At 40.5% G+C, this 17,557-nt stretch overlaps 1 protein-coding gene across 17 annotated transcripts in view; it reads left to right on the top strand.

Annotated features, from left to right (window-relative positions):
• The window catches only part of CELF2 (CUGBP Elav-like family member 2), an 866,615-nt gene that overhangs the window by 563,339 nt on the left and 285,719 nt on the right, over positions 1 to 17,557 (top strand). The window contains exon 1 of one of the 17 annotated variants that reach the window (XM_073018711.1): positions 2,703 to 3,357. The exons of the other annotated variants lie outside the window; for them this stretch is intronic. The gene's annotated coding sequence lies outside the window, so the exon portion shown is untranslated. Of the gene's footprint in view, positions 1 to 2,702; positions 3,358 to 17,557 lie in introns of those variants that run through there. 17 annotated transcript variants of the gene reach the window in all.

Raw genomic sequence — 17,557 nt, forward strand, 5'->3', positions numbered from 1 at the left:
ATGCTTCTGGGGGCACCCACTACATCATGGACTCTTTCTTTGTCCTTAGAATGTGGCTGTGGTACCAGAAAACCATCCTGGTCAATTTTACTCTCTAGACACGGGTGAGACCCAATTTCTAATCTCAGCAAGAGCTTAAAACCCTTGAAATTTTTAAAGAGGATCTAGCTGGATGGGATGGCTCAGTGCCTTTAATCCCAGCTACTCAGGAGGCTGAGGTGGGGGGATTGCTTGAGGCCAGGAGTTTGAGGCCAGCCTGTCCCTAAAAACATAAATAAAAAAGAATCTGACGTGTTATAGCTTAGTATTTTGTTCATTGTTGAGTCGCATATAAAATCTAGGGAACTGTTTAATGAAATAGATGTTCCTTGGTTTTGGGTGGAAAACTAATGAGAGGAAGAATTTATGATGGCATCGTTGTTTTGTTTTTAAGACATGAAATTTATAATCTACGTGGTATCTCACAATGTTATAACTCACTTTCCAGGCCCCAGTAGAGTCCAAACTCTTGGAAAATTTAAAGAAAAATTATCGTGATGGCTTTATCCAAAATAGAAGCAGAATAAATAATTGATGAAGGTTGCTCTGAAAACCTATAGACCATTCCTGATTCTCTAGTGTCTGTGTCTGACAGGACAATATGTCACCAAAGAAATGTTTATTGGGTCATAATTAAATTGAACAGTTAATGTATATATAGTGAATTAGATGTTCCCCAATATGTATGTTTTGTGTTACCTTTTCCAACATAAGTGTTAAACTCAAATATAGGTTGAGTTTTGGACAGATTATTTTGTACTGTAATATGAAGGTTACCAATTAGGTATTGTTAACATTCTTGGAGTTAAAATAGCTTTGGGGTCCAAGTGAAAAGCTTCCTGAGTAATACAGTGCATGGACAAGGGTTTTTTCATTGTTTATGTCAATATTTGTTACAGCTTTTGAAGCAAAGCCTCTACATTGAAAATTCAGAGGCGTAGACATTCCTCATCAAATAATATCACTGTCTAATGGTGAGGTGTGAGGGCAACTCAATTTGTACATTTCATGAATTCTTTCTGTGAATCACAAATGCTGTCTCAATGTTCAGGGCATTTTTTTTTTTTAAGACAGTTTTTGCTCTTGTTGCCCAGGCTGGAGTGCAATGGGCAACCTCCACTTCCCAGGTTCAAGCTATTCTCCTGCCTCAGCCTCCCAAGTAGCTGGGATTACAGGCACGTGCCACCACACCTAGCTACTTTTGTATTTTTAGTAGAGTTGGGGTTTCTCCATGTTGGTCAGGCAGATCGCGACCTCCTGACCTCAGGTGATCTGCCCCCTTCAGCCTCCCAAAGTGCTGGGATTACAAGCGTGAGTCACCACACCCGGCCTCAGTACTTAGTTGATGGGTTATTTGTTGATGCATCTGACTGCTTGGGCTTTTGATAGCATAGATTCTTCGCCAATCAGCAAAACTTATTTTAAGAAAGGTAATTAGCCTAGAACTAAAGTAAATTTAGCTTTTAAAGTTATCTAATTCTCAGGGTTTCTTGTGAGCCCCTACAGTAGCATATTGATTCCACTGTGGTGTTGTAAATACAATGTAAGTCGGAAAATACATTGCAATTGTACAGTCTGTACAGCAGATCGAGTAGTTAATAATAACTTGAAATTAAGTTGTACAGCTGAGGAACTGAGGACGTATGAGTCACAAGCGACCCATTATTGTTGGACTGAACTGATGAGTTGTTTTATCGTCACTTGGAAACAACCTCAACATTTCTGTACCATCTATCTGTTCCCTTTTTCTAAGTCTGAAATGTCTGCCTGTGAACAAGAGTTGCAGTTTTGCATTGTTAACACAAATATTTAGTCTCTAAATATTTGTGCTCATATAATGTGCTAGGTGGCTGCCGGCGTAGGTTCTAGGTGTCACAAAAATTTCATGAAATGTAAGAATAGTTCTTACATTACAAGCTTAAATATTTGATGACTCTGGGCTTTTGTGCTGTTAACTTTGCCTGTATTTTCTTGAAGGAAACACAAGTTTAAAATGAAGAAAGAGCTGTAGTTTTGTGTTGTTTTGGGGCTGTGTTGGATTAATAAAGGAATTTCTTGTTGAGATACAAGAAATTAATCAGTGTAACATCCTAAGACCTTCATTCCTTATTCTGTAGATCAGGTGAGGTAAATATTATAATAGGGCCTCATCTTTATTTTTGATTTTTTGGCTGCGTCTAGATCCCTCGTAGATGCATTAAAAATATTTCAAGTGTTCTTTATTACTAAGAACACTGGAAGAAACCGTTGATTGGTGGAAACGTGCATATACTTTAGTACTATTAGGGCTTCTGTGATCTTGGCCATTTGGACTGTAGCATCCAGTTAGCTTGTGATGGAGGAAAATCAGCATTAATCAAAACTGGCAATGTGGCAGTTCTTTCCCATTCAGAAAAGCTGCAGTGGTGGTGGGGCATTGCTCCGTTAGGTCAGACTGAATCTGGTATGATCCATGGAATTAATTGTGTAAGCAGTGGCATCTAGATTTTTGTCGAGCCTATCCTTTTGCTCCCTAAACTTCTGTAGCAGAGCTCTGTAGTTTACCCTGGATTGGGAATCTTGAGAAAAAGTAGATGAGGATCAGTGAAATTAAGAGGATGGAATTGCAGCCACTTAATTGACATTCTAGATCCAACCTGAGGCTCTGTTTTGTGCCCTTGGTACTCAAGAGGGTGCTGACCTGGTTTGCTGGGATACTCCCAGCTTCCATCTGTTGTCCTAGCATCATCATTAATAGTATCCTCCTTTGAATTAAAAGTGTCCAAGTTTGGATAATAAATTATGGGGTCCCGTTTCTCTTGTCTGGTCCTTATCACTGCCTTTCTTAAATACAAATGTGTGGCAATGTTTAGAAGTCTCTGCATAGGATTAACCCAAACTTTTCCACCGAAATGGTTAAGACTTTAAAACCTTAAGGGAAAAAAAAGTCTAACCTCTCTTTCTCCAAGCCATCTTCTTACCTAAATCCTTATACATAGAAAAGGTATTTAAAATTTAATACAAGTTTATTTGGTGCTTTTAATGCAGTAGCGGCCTACTGGGAGATACCTGTCTACACCCTTCCCTGGTGCCTGGGTTTAATGTGGAGGACCCTGAGATGAGGCATTTGGGGAAACTTTCCCATTCAGTGCTGTTAATAACTTTTCCCCATTCTAGAAAGCTCGGAGAGGCAGCTCAGATGCTTCAGATGACTCAGCCGAAGCGTGACCACAGCCAGAAAATGATCTGATGATACTGCCTTTGTTTGTTCTCACACTGCCCTTTGTGAAAGAGTCACGGGAGAGCTCAGCCCAGATTTAATGGCCCCAGGGTGCCCAGGTATATTTTTGAATTTTAATCTGAGATACTTTTTCACTCTGTAAGGCTAATTGCTCTTTCTCCTACAGTGCTGGAAGTTCAGAGGATTTTTGAATTATGTGTGTTTGAAATTGGTTTCCTGATTTTTACATTTATACCCAGCTGTTTGTTATTCCGTTCAGCCATCAGCCTCTGAGTCTCAATGGACCATGTAATGTGCAGCTGTAGCCAGATGTAATGCTTCCTCTCCCTAAATGTTTCTGTTAGAAGCTTAGAGAGGCAGGCTAAAGACTGCTGATAACCGTTTTGCCTACATTAATATACCCTCTGGAGCTACACAAATTCTGCCTGGCAATTTTATTTCATGACCAACAAGCAAAGCAATGTTTGTGATCTCCATCCCTGGTAGTAATGTTGACACTGTATATATCAAGTATATCTGCACTGATATGAGAGGTACTTGTACAGCTAATTCAGACTGCAGGAAGCTGTCTGATCTGCATGCATAAATACTCTGAAAGCCAGGTTGTACTTAAACATCAACCAGGATTCAAGTCAGACCTTTGCCAAGATTAAAACAGGTCCATAAACTGACTCTTGAATAGAGAATTTCTTAGGAAGGATAACTTTAGGATCATTTCTTTTCAGCTTATAGACAAACCTTGTTCCTAATTTGCATTTATTATTCAAATCTGTGTTTCCTTTTGTATTTGTATGATTTAACTTTGTTTAGTGGCTACAGCTTCTACTGAATTTAATTACTTTGCTTCGAGGCTTTAAATTGAGGGCAGCTTCTATTAATCGTTAATTACTTTCTTCAGCCATTTACTCAGTAAAGGTACAGTTACTAATAGAGGATATGTTCTATACAATGGCAACAGGCTCCTTCAATCTCAATATTTACCTTTCTATGGGGACCGATTACTTCTCTAATCTTATCTTTTGCTGAACATAAAAGTAGACATTTCATTGACATACTGGGCATTCCTATGAGCCAATGTTGTTACAGATCCTAGATAAATAAATGGGAATCATACTTGGCTCTGGGTTGCCACCTGGTGGTGTCTTGATCTCTTTGAGCCTCCTCAGACCAGTCCCCTATGGGAAGATGATATCCCTGGATCTACTGTTCGATTGCTGGTTTTACTCTGAGAGCCCGCTGAAGGTTTACAGACAGCCTTGTTCCTCATGGGTGACTGGGGGAGGAAGCATCAGTATGGCCTGGTGTTGGTTGTTTTTTTAATGTCATTAAAGTATGTATTCCATGCCTTTGATGTATCTGGCAATTTGTCTCCTTAAAATTCCTCTGTTGGCCTGTGTGACATGTGATGTTTTTTCTGATTATCCTTCATTACCCCTCCGTGCCTCCTTTCTTCCAGCCTCCTGACTGTGGGCGCCTTGCCCTTCTCACTCTTTTGCTCTCACCTTGTCCTTCTCATCCTTTCCTTTTTAGAAAGTTTCTGTCTTCACCCGCTGTATTAGTCCTTTCTCACACTGCTAAGAAAGACATACCCCAGACTGAGTAATTTATAAGGGAAAGAGGTTTAATGGACTCACAGTTCCACATGGCTGGGGAGACCTCAATCATGGTGGAAGATGAAGGAGGAGCAAAGGGTTATCTTACATGGTGCAAGTAAGAGAGCATGTGCAGGGGAGCCCTCTTTTATAAAACCATCAGATCTCGTGAGACTTACTGTAGTAAGAACAGCGTGGGGAAAACCCACCCCCACGATTCAATTACCTCCCACCGGGTCCCTCCCATGAGATGTGGGAGTCATTACAATTCAAGGTGAGATTTGTGTGGGGACACAGCAAAGCCATATCGACCACCATATCTCAGCTGATTGGGGTGGAGGTAGGGGGAAGCTGTTTTTCAACTTGTGGTCTTTGATTTTTATCTGGTTGTTTCCTGGTGAGCTCTTTCTCAGTCTCAGTAGCCTGGGCTCTGAGTCAGCCATGGTAGATAGTGGAGTCTATCTGCTTGGTAATGGACACGTGCTAAATGCTCAAGGTGGCCACAGCCCCATTTCAACCATTTATTAAGAGTGTAACAAACCCCACGAATGTTTCTGTCATTTACTGAAAGAACAGTGAGAGTTGTTTATTCATCCATTTATTAGACTCAGTATTGTACAAGATGAAGGTTCCTCGTGGCCTAGCTTGGGCTGTTGAGTTTCTTACACTTCAGTCTCCACTTTGAAATGGATTTTCCATGATACTTCTGTGTCCTGATGTGCTCCTAGTTCATGGTCCTACGATTTTAAATTTAAGTTTTAAAACATGTATAAAGGTAGAGAGCAAGATAGAATTGGGTTATAGGTTGAATTAATGAGCAATGGCAAAGTGAAAAGCTTGAGATTTCTTTGTTTTGGGGAAGAAAAGGTTTATGGAAAAAACCAGTGGTTTTAGTATATAGTTTCTGTAAGTCTTTGTAGAAATGCTCTTTACTGCCTGGAACTCTGGTAGGTAGCCGTGTTAAGTTATAAACCTGTCATTACTGCTGGTGATAACAGGCAGAGAAGCGGAAGCTAGCATGGGAAATGCTGTGTGTCCCGCTGTTCCCTGGAGGTGGCTGCCTCAGAGGACCCAGCCACACCAGCAATGAGGAGCTGAGGTCAGTGTTCCAGGGGTGAACGTTGTAGCCTCGTTTGAGAAATGACTTACTTTTTTTCCATCTGTAGCCTGGCTTCCCTTTGTGCAGTCCTCTTGCCTAGCCTCTGGCCTATATTCTTAAGAGAAAAAATGCTTCTAAGAGTGCATCTAAAGTGGTTTGCGCTGCATTAAATCACCAAGTTGTACTGGTAGAGGTATGTGGTGTGTGAAATTGAATGGTATTTCAAATGGTAGTACTTATTACGTTAATTGATACAGGTTGGTTGTTGACTTAGGCAAGGTGTGAAGTTAATCCTATTAGAAAGTGATGACTCTTCTACCAAAATACATCAAAAGAGTAGAAGTTATGGTACTGGGACAGTAGGAATTCTGACAGGATTTCTATTAATCAACTACTATGCAGTACACCACTATAAAAATAAATTCTGGAAGGAAAATTTGAATATCCATTTCAGCACTGGTTTCATACACATTACACATATATATTTATAAATCATACATATGTTACAAAAGGTAGGATAAAACTCAAGGATTATTATTTTAAATGGTGCTCTAACATTAGTATAAATATCCCATATAAAACCATTTAAATATGTGGAACCCCATAGATGGGCTTAAAACTATGATAATTATTTTAAGTTATACCGATTGGATTCATTTTTATTAAAACCCTTCTGGCATCAATGAAAAGTTACTAAACATGCTTTTGGAGTTAAAAAAATAGAATGTTTTACAGATTCTACAGGGGCAGGGCCTCCTGTAGAAAGCCAGCAGTCTTCTTGTTTCATCCCCCTAACCATCCACCACCCTAAGCCAAGTGCGCCTGAGCTTCCACAGTATCCCGGAGATGTGTGCACGCACGCTGGATCCACACCACTCTTGTGGCATTGACCGTGTAACGGCGACGTCAGCCGAGTCCTGTGTCAGCTCTCCCGTTAGCCTGGAGGACACTGAGAGCAGAAACCATGATGCAGGGAGCATTCTGCCCGCAACATTTCATGCTCTCCAGAGTGGGCCAAACACGTCTAATGAGATCGGAAGAAAAGTGGAGAACGCACTTTGCTGGTGCTGAGGTGAACTGAGCCAATTCTCAAGGGACACCTCCCATGCCAGAATTTGGAATGTAAACTCATCCCGAATGTAGCCCATCAAAGCTATTAAATAACAGTACTTTTTGGATTGTTCCTCCAGCCTACTTCTTAAGCTGGTTTTGTGAATTCATACTATTAAGGTGGTGAGCTTTGTAGTCACGGTCACAGTGTGTACTCAAAGTACCTTAAAATGGGTTCAGAGTTAATTATTTACTTCACAAGACACTGCTTGTTCCGTATTTGCCCACGTACACATTTTATTCCTTTTGTAAACTTTACAAGCTTCTAATGCATGTTATTGAAGACAAGTTCTTGAGTCACAGTTTAAAGTTCCCTTTAAAGCCACTCAATGGAAGATAGGTTAAGTGTACTTCATAATTTTGGTCATTGAACCAGGAACATTATGTACCAGTTTTTAAGGCTAGTTTCATTTAGGAAAAAAAGATAATTATATATCTATTACATCTTACATTTTTGTAAATTCCATTGCCACTGGAGGAAACCATGGACCAGAGTAACCTAAAGAAGCGTGTTGGTGTATATTTTAATTGGAATTGGTATGTGTTGGGAATGGGATCTTCCTGTTTGTTTTCGTCAAGCTAATATTATTTACATAAACCATCCCAAGGACTGAAGGAGCAAAATGTATTGATTATCTTTATGTGGACTGTGATAAATTGATTTTTTAATTGAGACTTCCTATTTTCAGGGAGTTCAGTGTCTGGTAGGAAAATAGTAAATTTTGAAAAACTTTAAAGTTTTCATGCCACTAATCGACTACATGATTGATGGTAAGGGAAGGTAGGACAGGAGGAAGTTCAAGAATTCTCAGGGCAGTCCAAAGCAGAAGGAAAGGGTGGCCTTTCATTTGTGTGTCTGACTGCCGTCTTCACCGTGTTCTCTAAATTGCCTCCAACAATACGGAGATAATTCAAAACAAGCATTAATAAGATATAGACAGTGTTTTGGAGAAGAAACAAAATAAGGTCTTTGTTTTGTAAACACACTGTCTTATGTTTAATGCTTAATAAGTTCTTAATCTGCTGCAATAACATCTTCACAGCTGTTAAACTGCATCATATAGTAAAAGTAACAATAGTTTATGGAAACTTTAAAGGTATAATTTGTATAGACTTTTAATTATGGAGTCTAGAACTCTGAGCCACCAGGAGAAACCTATTTAATGTTGCATTTTCTATGTAGCGACTCACTTCCTTGCAGTTCCTTGTTGTTCTGGTCTGGTTGGTCACTCCGTTGTCCCTATGTAATGGTTTTTGTTGTTGTTCCTTGGTTCAGCAAATCCTTTTAAATGCCTGCTTATGTGCCCGTTACCATCCTAGGTGCCGGGAAAACTCTGCATCCTCAAAGTTATATCCCCATTCATGGAAACGATCATTTTTTATTTCCCTTTGATTTTGTAAGTTCTCCTCTTCCACCTGATTTCACCTTCCTTTCAGGGTTTTCCATTACTCAGGGCTGCATTAAGCCTCTGGTAAGCTCCATCTCTGTGATAGGTTCTCTGGCCAGCTGCTGTTCAATGGCCTCCTGCCGCGAATATCTTACTTTGGTTGGGCTGCTACAGCAAAATGCCATAGACTGGATGACTTAAGCAACTGATGTATATTTCTCAAGGTTTTGGAGACTAGGAAGTCCAAGATCAAGGTGCTGGCACATTTGGTTCTTGGGGAGGGCTGCCCACTAGCTGTACCCTCACATGGTTGAAAAAAGTTGTAGTGTCCTTTTTTCTTCTCACAAGAGCACTAATCCTATCACGGGGGCTCTGCCCTTGTGACTACAACTCAATCTAACTACTTCCCGAAGGCCCCACCTCCTAACACGTTCACGTTGGGGGTTAGAACTTTAACATACGCATTTTAGGGGGACACAGTCCATGACAAACAGTGGTGGTATCAAGATGTAGAATAAGATCCCGAGAGAGAGATGGAGGCACTACCTAAGGCAAGACTTAGGGAAATGGTAGTACAGTATTGAAACCCACTAGCTATGAATAATGATGTTGGTGTCTAAACACACATGCCTCAGGATTCCTCTTTTAAACTCTGAGCAGGTTCACTCAGAGTCACACCAGGGGAAGTTCTCAAGCCGTCTTTTGTAATGAGGCTGAAAAAATAAAGTGCAGATATAGATGGTATCAGGGTGATAAGACTTCATATTAACAGTATGATTTCTATTTCTTAGTTCTCAACTCATTTGTAATTTCTGATGAGTCAGGTTACATGAGCTTTTCTCATTGTGTTTTCAGACCATTTTCCTGTGATAGTTATATAAAGAGATGGGTCCATTGTCATGCTGTGAACCCAGTGGGATCTCTAACCCTTCCATCGGGACATAACATTAATCCTTGTGGAATTAAATGTATCCTGGAGAGTTTACAATCTGTAAGCTGATATAGTTGGATGTCCTCACAGACCCTGTTACTCTATATAAGAAAGAATTGTCAGGATTATTGGGATTTTCATGTATTTGGTGCATACTTCTTTCTAGATAACTGTGATTAGTTCCGTTGTCATGTATGTGAATTGTACTAAAATGATATGATCTACCCATTTGGAGGCATAATTATGGGTACATAGCTATGGGTAGACTTAGATGGATAGACTAGAACATTTGTGTTGAACTATTTTTGCATGATGAAAATTTCGGTAATAACATGAAAAGGAAAGCTGGGGGCTTAGCACTGTATTGATTTGTCAGGAGATTACCAAGAGGTTGTTTTTCTCTTGTGGTAGAAGGAAACTTACATTTATCTCCTTCCCTTTCAAATTTGTTATTATTTGACAGTAGACAGTATATTTAATCCAGAGCTTTTTAAAGCCTGGCAGCACTGTTTTATGTTGAATAACTTTAAACCGGGCATTCAAAGGTTAGAGTTCTTTGGAAGCAGAGGTCAGAGTAAAGGTGGAAGTGAGAATACAATTGGTGGACATCTTGGTTATCCCTGCATACAGATGATTGAACAGTCTCTCTTGCCTTTGAAGACTCACATTGATGTTTCTTCTAACAGCATAGACTCTCATTGATGTTTATGCTGACAACGTAAGATTTTAACCTGGTGTATCTTTTCTTTTTATCTGAGAAGCTGTGCCTGGCTGTGGCTGTCTGTCACATACCATGAAAGCCAGCTACCCTTCTAAAATGTTCAGTTCAGTGGTTTTTATCATATGCCCAAAGTTGTGCAGCCATCACCACTGTCTTTCAGGACAATTTCATCACCCAAAAAAGAAACCCGTACACCTTAAGGGTCACCTCCCCCACCCCAATTTCCCCTAGCCTCAAGCAACTCTTGAACTCCTTTCTGTGTTGACTGGATTTGCCTGTTATGTGTACCTTTCACAGAAATGTAATCATATAATATGTGGCCTCTTGTGTCTGGCTTTTGTTAAACTTACGATGTTTTCAGAGGTTTATCTATGTCACAGTGTATCTCAGGACCTCATTTTTATGGCTGAATATTTCATTATGTATAAGTGCCACAATTTATTCCTCAGTTGATGGACATTTAAGATGGTTTGACAGTTAGGAATAATGCTGCTATGAACATTCAAGTACAAGTTTTTGTGTGAAAACTTATTTTTAATCCTCTTGTATATATGCCTAGGAGTGAAGTTGCTTGGTCGTGCGATGATTTTTGAGGAACTGTCAAACTGTTTGTCTAAAGTGGCTGCAGCATTTTACCTTCCCACCAGCAGTGTATAAGGTTCCAACCTCACTGCATCCTCAGCAACACTTGTTACTGCCTGTCCCAGGATCACGGTCAGTTACATTTGCTTTTGTAATGAGAAGGGTAGGACACAGAAAGTAAGAACTAAGCCTGGAGGGTCTTAGGCAGGGCCAGGGCTAGTAGAATTCGTATCTCCTGACTCACCCTCACCATTCACTGCAACATTGCATTTCAGGAAAGCTGGTTGAAGAAAAAACACATGAGAAAATAATAATTGTTCTGGAATTACTTATTTTCATTTTTTCCATTAGAAGGAATGGAGCCATTGGTTTCCATGATCTCTGATGCAGTCCAGTTGTGTGTCTCTAGCCTCAACCTTGCCCTGAACACCAGACTTAAATATCCCGCTCCTGGCTGGACTCTCTACTTGGATGCTTACATGGTTGCATTGCAGACTTCCATGTCCCGAATCAAGTTCCTCATCCCGCCTCCTTCCTTTCTCCATCTCACTAAATGGTAGCCAGCTGCTCCAGGCGGACCCCCAGAGGCTTTGCTTCTTCCACATTCTCCACATCCAGGACATCCACAACCTTGTGGGTTCCACATTCCACCCGCAGTCGCTCCTGCTCTGGCCACTGCTTTCTCACGCCCCAGACTGAGCACACATGTTTCCCATCTGGGCTGGTCACCCAGCCATCGTCTCTCACCTGGACTTGCAATTGTTCTCAGATCCCCCAATAGCTTCCTCGCATACCTAGAAAGCAAGCCAGCATCCTTAAAATATCCCACAGCCTCTGACCGCCTGCCGCTTGCAGTTCCAGCATCTTCTGCTTGCTCTGCGCCACCCACATGGGCTTCTTCACTGTCCTGTGATGTTGCCAGCACATCCTCTTAAGGTTGTCCGTGCTCGCTCTTCCCTCGGCCGTGAACCCTCTTCCCTCAGTTGTTGGTACAGCCTTGCATCCTCACTTCAAGATTCTGCTTAGGTCGCCTCTTCCGAAGGTGGTCCCTGACCACCGTCTCAAATAGAGTGTCCCATCACTTTCTGTCCTCTTACCTTACTTTATCCCCTTCGTGGCATTTTTTTACCGTTTAACAAAATGTTCCATACTTATTTGCTTATGTGTTGCTTTTCCATATTGTCTACTGGGATGGGAGCCCCGAAACAGCAGGGGCTTGGTCTCTTGAGCCTACTGTTATATCTGCATAGCCTGGAGCTGTTCTTAGCACAAAACCGGAAGTCAATAAATTACTGTTAAATGAACAGGTTATTTTATTCTTCCTTTTGGCATCACTCAGTCTTTTTGCTGTCAACCTATTTTGGGTGAGCTTTAAATTTTTTTTTTACATCTTGCAAAAGACTTCTATCTATATGTACCAATTTATGTGAATCTCTGTAGCACAGTTTCTTCATATATAAATTTGCAATAATTCTGGGCAGGTGCTTTGAGACCTCATTTGAAAAATGTTTCCCCCCACCACGTACCCGAGATTATGATGGTAATATTGTCATTTTTATTACTCAATCTGGTTTTAATACATTATAACAGTATGGACCCTATTAGCCAAGTACACGATAATAGTCTTTTATTACAATACCCTAGGATATAATACTGTAATGTTATAATATCTTATTATTGTGGTTCTAATGAGGATCTCACTTATATACACATACAGCTCTTGTAGTTTTATAATATCCAAGGATGAGACTCTGGTGTTGAGAATCTTACCTAAATCATGATACCACAATACCAAAAGGGATATTGACAAAATATGTCCATGTATTAGAATTGCACCTTCATAGTTTAATTTATTCTTACTGTGCAGCACGTTGTTACCTGAAATTCCAGATTGTTCAAGTGCCTTCCAGGCCTCTACTCGCCTGTTTATTCCATTTAATAGAAGAGCCAAAAATAAGTAAGGCTAATATTAACTTTGGTGAAGATAATGTTCCAGTGCCTTCCAGTACCCTAAATAATTCAAGAGGATATGATGCAGTGACTAAGAACTTGAGTTCTGCAGTCAGGATTACCTAAGGCTGAGTCTTAACTTTATTTTTATTTTGGAGGTAGGATCTCACTCTGTTGCCCAGGCTGGAGTGCATTGGCATGATAATGACTCACTGCAGCCTCAAGCTCCTGAGCTCAGGCTAAGAGCTGGATTAGTTTTTTGTGTTTTTCTGTGGAGACAGGGGTCTCGTTAGGTTGCTCATGCTGGTCTTGAACTCCTGGCCTCAAGCAGTCCTCCCTCTTCAAGCTCCTAAAGCACTAGGATTACAGGAGTGAGCCACTGTACTCAGCCATTAACTTTATACCTTAACATAACATGTCACTGTGAGACTTTACCTTCCAATCTTCAATGTCCTCACCTGTAAAATGGGATGAATAAGTGTAGCTACCCTCTAAGTTCGTGTGAGACTTCAGTGAGATGATTCCTATAAAGTACCTGCTACCTAATGAAATGCTCAATAAATGTTAACTGCACTTATTATTACTATTAAAACATTTGAACACTATGTGTGATGAAATATTCTTTGGCAAAGGGAGGCTGGAATGACTCTCAGGTAAAGAGTAGTAAAAGGGCTATAAGTAGAGCAATAAAATGCAAATATGTGACCTCTGCTTCCTTCCCCGGAGCTGTAGATCATTCCATTTGTTGAAAAAGCGAACGGAGCCTACTGCTGAACTCAATATAACAAATATAACACAGAGACCCCCTCAAGGTGCCATGTCTGTTTATAGCCTATTTAAAGAACAAAAATAGATATTTCTGTGGCACTTAATCTGGCCAGGACACTCACAGTACCAGTTAGAATGTGTGCTCATTTCGTTGTTCCAATAATGGGAGCTCACTTATGTTCTCTGCTTTTTTCACTGAAGCCTCTAGGGGTAGAGGTGAAAGAAGGGAAACAAAATTTAAAATGCTCAGGGTTTGTTTTTAAAGGCAACGACTGGCTCCTGAAGAGTTTGAACATTCAGGGAGATCAGCTGACATTGAGCTGTCTACACCTTCCAGCTCCTTTTTGTTTGCTGCTGTTGAATGTTTTCCTGCCTCTCCAACGAGGCTGCATGCCAGTGGTTCTCAAAATCACGGCACAGCTTGTCTAACAACCCCGAACGCTGGGCCCGTCCCCAGACGTTCCGATTCAGTGGGTCCAAGGTGGGGCTGAGAATTTGCATTTCTAACGAGTTCCCAGGTGATTATGATGCCTGTGTCCATGTGCCGGTCAGAAAATCACAGATTGCCAACTGCTGCTGGGTGCCATTTGGATCTCCCTAGAGGACTTGGCCCAGAGTTGGGCACAGAGTATGCACTCAATAAATACTTGTTTTTTCACTGCCTCTGATGACACCGAAATGAAATACAAAGGAAAGATAAAGTATATCAAGGTTCTCATTAGGCACACTGCCTGATTCTCATTAAGACTGTCCTGATTTCTTTTATGTCCTGGGCATGTGGGCTCAGTGCTAATTTTCATGGCTTCTGTGGTCCCTGAAGTAGGAGCTTTTTCATAGACTCCAAGGTTCTCCTCATTTACCCTTTCTTTTCCTAACTCATTTCAGACAGACGCTTAATAAGAGCCTGCAGAACCCTCAGGACTCATACGGGAATGAGGACTCTCATCCCTCCCAAAGAGTTTGTGTAAATCCCATGTCTTTAATCTCATTTCACTCTTTCTCAACACCCCGTTAACACAAAGCTTAAGCCCTTGGCTTGTTGCTTTATTTTCTAAAATTTTAAATTTGATCGAAACTGCCTCCACTAAGCTAATGTTTGATTGAATCACTGGGGAGAAGAAAATTTCCAGAGACGTGATAGAAAACAAATTGGGCTTGTAGAGGAAGGATTGTTTGGAATTATTATATTGTCAGACCCGTTGTTTATTTCCCTCACATTTTCCTAGGTCTGAGCTCTGGGGTATTTCTTCACCGGAAAAGAATTTTGGAGGGGTGGGAGGTTGTTTTGCACATCCTTTAAACTCTTCCTGTTTAAGCATTTTAGAGGAAAATGATGTTTTCCTTCATGAAAACAGATAAAAACAATCTCTTGAGTTTCCATTTCCATTGAGTTCTTGCTACTTAGCAGGGAATACAGTCCTATACAAAGAGATTAAAGACCTGTAAATATCTTTTCCACTAAATTTCTGAGTATAATTTTAGTGCTTTACTCACAGCCAAGCCATGAGTTCAGTTCTGAGATGAGTATTTTTCAAAGTAGAGTCCCTGGAGGACACTAAAAGGGCGTTCTGTGGATGAAAAGTACTCTCTGGCGAAAAGAACGCAAGCTTAGTGAGGCCGGGTTTCAGCCACATAAACTGGTATCATTAATTCAGGACTGTCAGAATCTTCAATATGGCAGTTGCGCATTGTGGATATGGAAGAGAGAGATTTCCAGAGTCTCTGACCGTGGAATCTTCGAATGCTGCTGTTCTGCAGAACAGATTTTGAGAAGTACCGTGTGAAAATCCCTTATGTTACAGCATCATCATGTATTCCTAAAGAAGCCTCAGAGGTATTAAAGCTGCTCTTTTCTGTGTAGATTCAATAGGCAAAATTTCAGCTCCTTTTTGAAGCAAAAAATTTATTTTTAGAAGATTTAAAGTCGTGATGAGATCTTGTTTATTCAGTAGTTCTTTCACCACTGAAGACCTCAGTGCCTTTCCCGAATACTGATTCCAGGCTAAATTTTTCTGGGATATAGACATTTTCGTTCTTATATTGCCTATATTTAGACGAAATTGTATTTGTCTAATTCATCCAGCACCTTACTGTTGCCACGTGCACTTCTAAAGTGAAATACTTTGGGACAAACCTGAGGTTTTTTTCTCTTCTAGATGTCAACTTTCAGAATTATGGAAAAATCAACCAAATACCAGTTTAAAGATTCACTCCTTCATAATTTAAACAAGCCCCTGAAGCCCTGTCTCCAAATATAGGAATTGTTCCCTGCCAGTTTGTTCTCTCCTCGGGTTCATTGTTTGGCCCACACCTCGTCCCCTCAACACTCCCCAAGGCTGTATTCCAGTTAGCCATACTCTCCCTGCAATGTAGCTTTTCTCAGTCACTAGAAAATGTCAAGAAAGTATAGTCTGAACTGTGGAGGTTATTAATCTCTACGACACTGTCAAAGGAAAGAGGGAGAGTTTTATAGCTGCAGGTTATTAACACTCCTGACAATAGAAAAGTTGACCTTTTTTCCCCCTTTGCATTTAGGCTCTTGCCTCTGCTTTAGAAACTGGCAGTGAACGGAATATGCGTTGTAAAAGTAGTGAGAGATGAACCAGGCATATACTTGATAATCCAATTGTTGGGTTACTGAACCTAGGGTATTGTAGTTTAACTTTCAATTCCAGGGTGGTGGTTTGTGACAGTAAATGTTTCCGTGCCACCAATCCTTGTTTTCTGTTTTATCCCACCTCTACTTCCCATGTAAGGAATATATTGACACCTGGGAAGAGTTAGATCCACCCTCATTTTGACAGCACCATTACACTGGGTAAGATCCACTAGGCTGTGAAAACGCATTCGTAAAACACCTAAGGTAGAATCTAAGAACACAGTCTTCCTCTTTTCTTGAGGGGCAATCCAAACTTATAAACTTGATACATTACAGAGCACTGTCATTTTCCGTTTCAGCCAATCTGGTTCTTATTCACTGTAATTACAAATGTAGGTGTATGAATTAGTTGGTTGAAACCTCCCAAAGTGTGTGTGCACATAAGTGCATTACATGTAACTACTCTGAGTGCAGAATACCTAATTTAAATGAGTGACAGGGAGCACAACATCGTTGGAATTGTCGGGGAAACAGAAATTAGGTGTTTTACAGTCCCGTCTTTGTCTCTGGATGTTGCCTTCGTGTATTAGAAGCCAGAGGAGCTTCAAAATATGTACAGAATTGAGTGGGATCTTGGGTGTAACCTATTACCATGAGAAATTGGCAAGAAGGAAATCACTTGTTTTCTGCATGTTCTTATATAACCTTGAACAAACTGTTCTGTTTAATAAAAAAAAAAAAAAAGGCTTTACTTTTTCCTTGCTTAAAAAAATGAGTTTAGCTTTCCAGATATTTTTGATAGCTGCACTCGTTAGTATGCCGTCTTTTTTTTTAAACTGCCTCTCTGCTTGCTTTCTCCTTCCAACTTCCTAAGTTAACCCTCCAGTGAGAATCTCAGCAAATTGACTTTTAGTAATATTTTAATTACTGAGATGATGACAGTGTGGTCCAGTGTGGTGAATCCCATAGTCATTTTACTCTTGTATTCTAATGTCAACAGGATTGTGCTAGTTTTAGATGCCCTATTTGTGTCTAATCATTTTGTGTCAAAAATAGATGGGGAAGAGGTCAAGGACATAGTCTGTGAAAACGGTGTGAACCCATACCTCTGATCTTCATTCCCGTTCCCTTTTTCTCCCAACTTATTTGCTCCTATCTCTTTCTTTAGTTTAAAAAAAAAAAAAAGTACTAATTATTTTTTTCTCAAAATGTTATTTTGTTTCTGTATCTCCCCTTTTTTTTGTACTACCTTATGCTTCCAGTATATACTTGGAGAATTTGGACTACAAAGGGCCATAGAGATACGGTTACTCATGATGACTTGCCTGCCTCCTTAGAGTGGTTCTTATTATTATTTTTAAATGGGTTGTGTGTGTACTCTGGGTATTGTGGGGCGGGGAGTGCTAAATGTGACAGTGCTTACAAAACACACCTTCACAGTTGGGAGGAGGAGAACACGGTGTCATTCATGCATCCTCAGAACATTGCCACTGTGGAGGTCTGGCAGTGTCCTTCGGGGCCCCCGTTGCCCATGTGCATTCTCAGGGGCACCATGAAG

The sequence above is a fragment of the Chlorocebus sabaeus genome, chromosome 9 (genome assembly GCF_047675955.1).
Source record: "Chlorocebus sabaeus isolate Y175 chromosome 9, mChlSab1.0.hap1, whole genome shotgun sequence".
Classification (NCBI taxonomy): domain Eukaryota; kingdom Metazoa; phylum Chordata; class Mammalia; order Primates; family Cercopithecidae; genus Chlorocebus; species Chlorocebus sabaeus.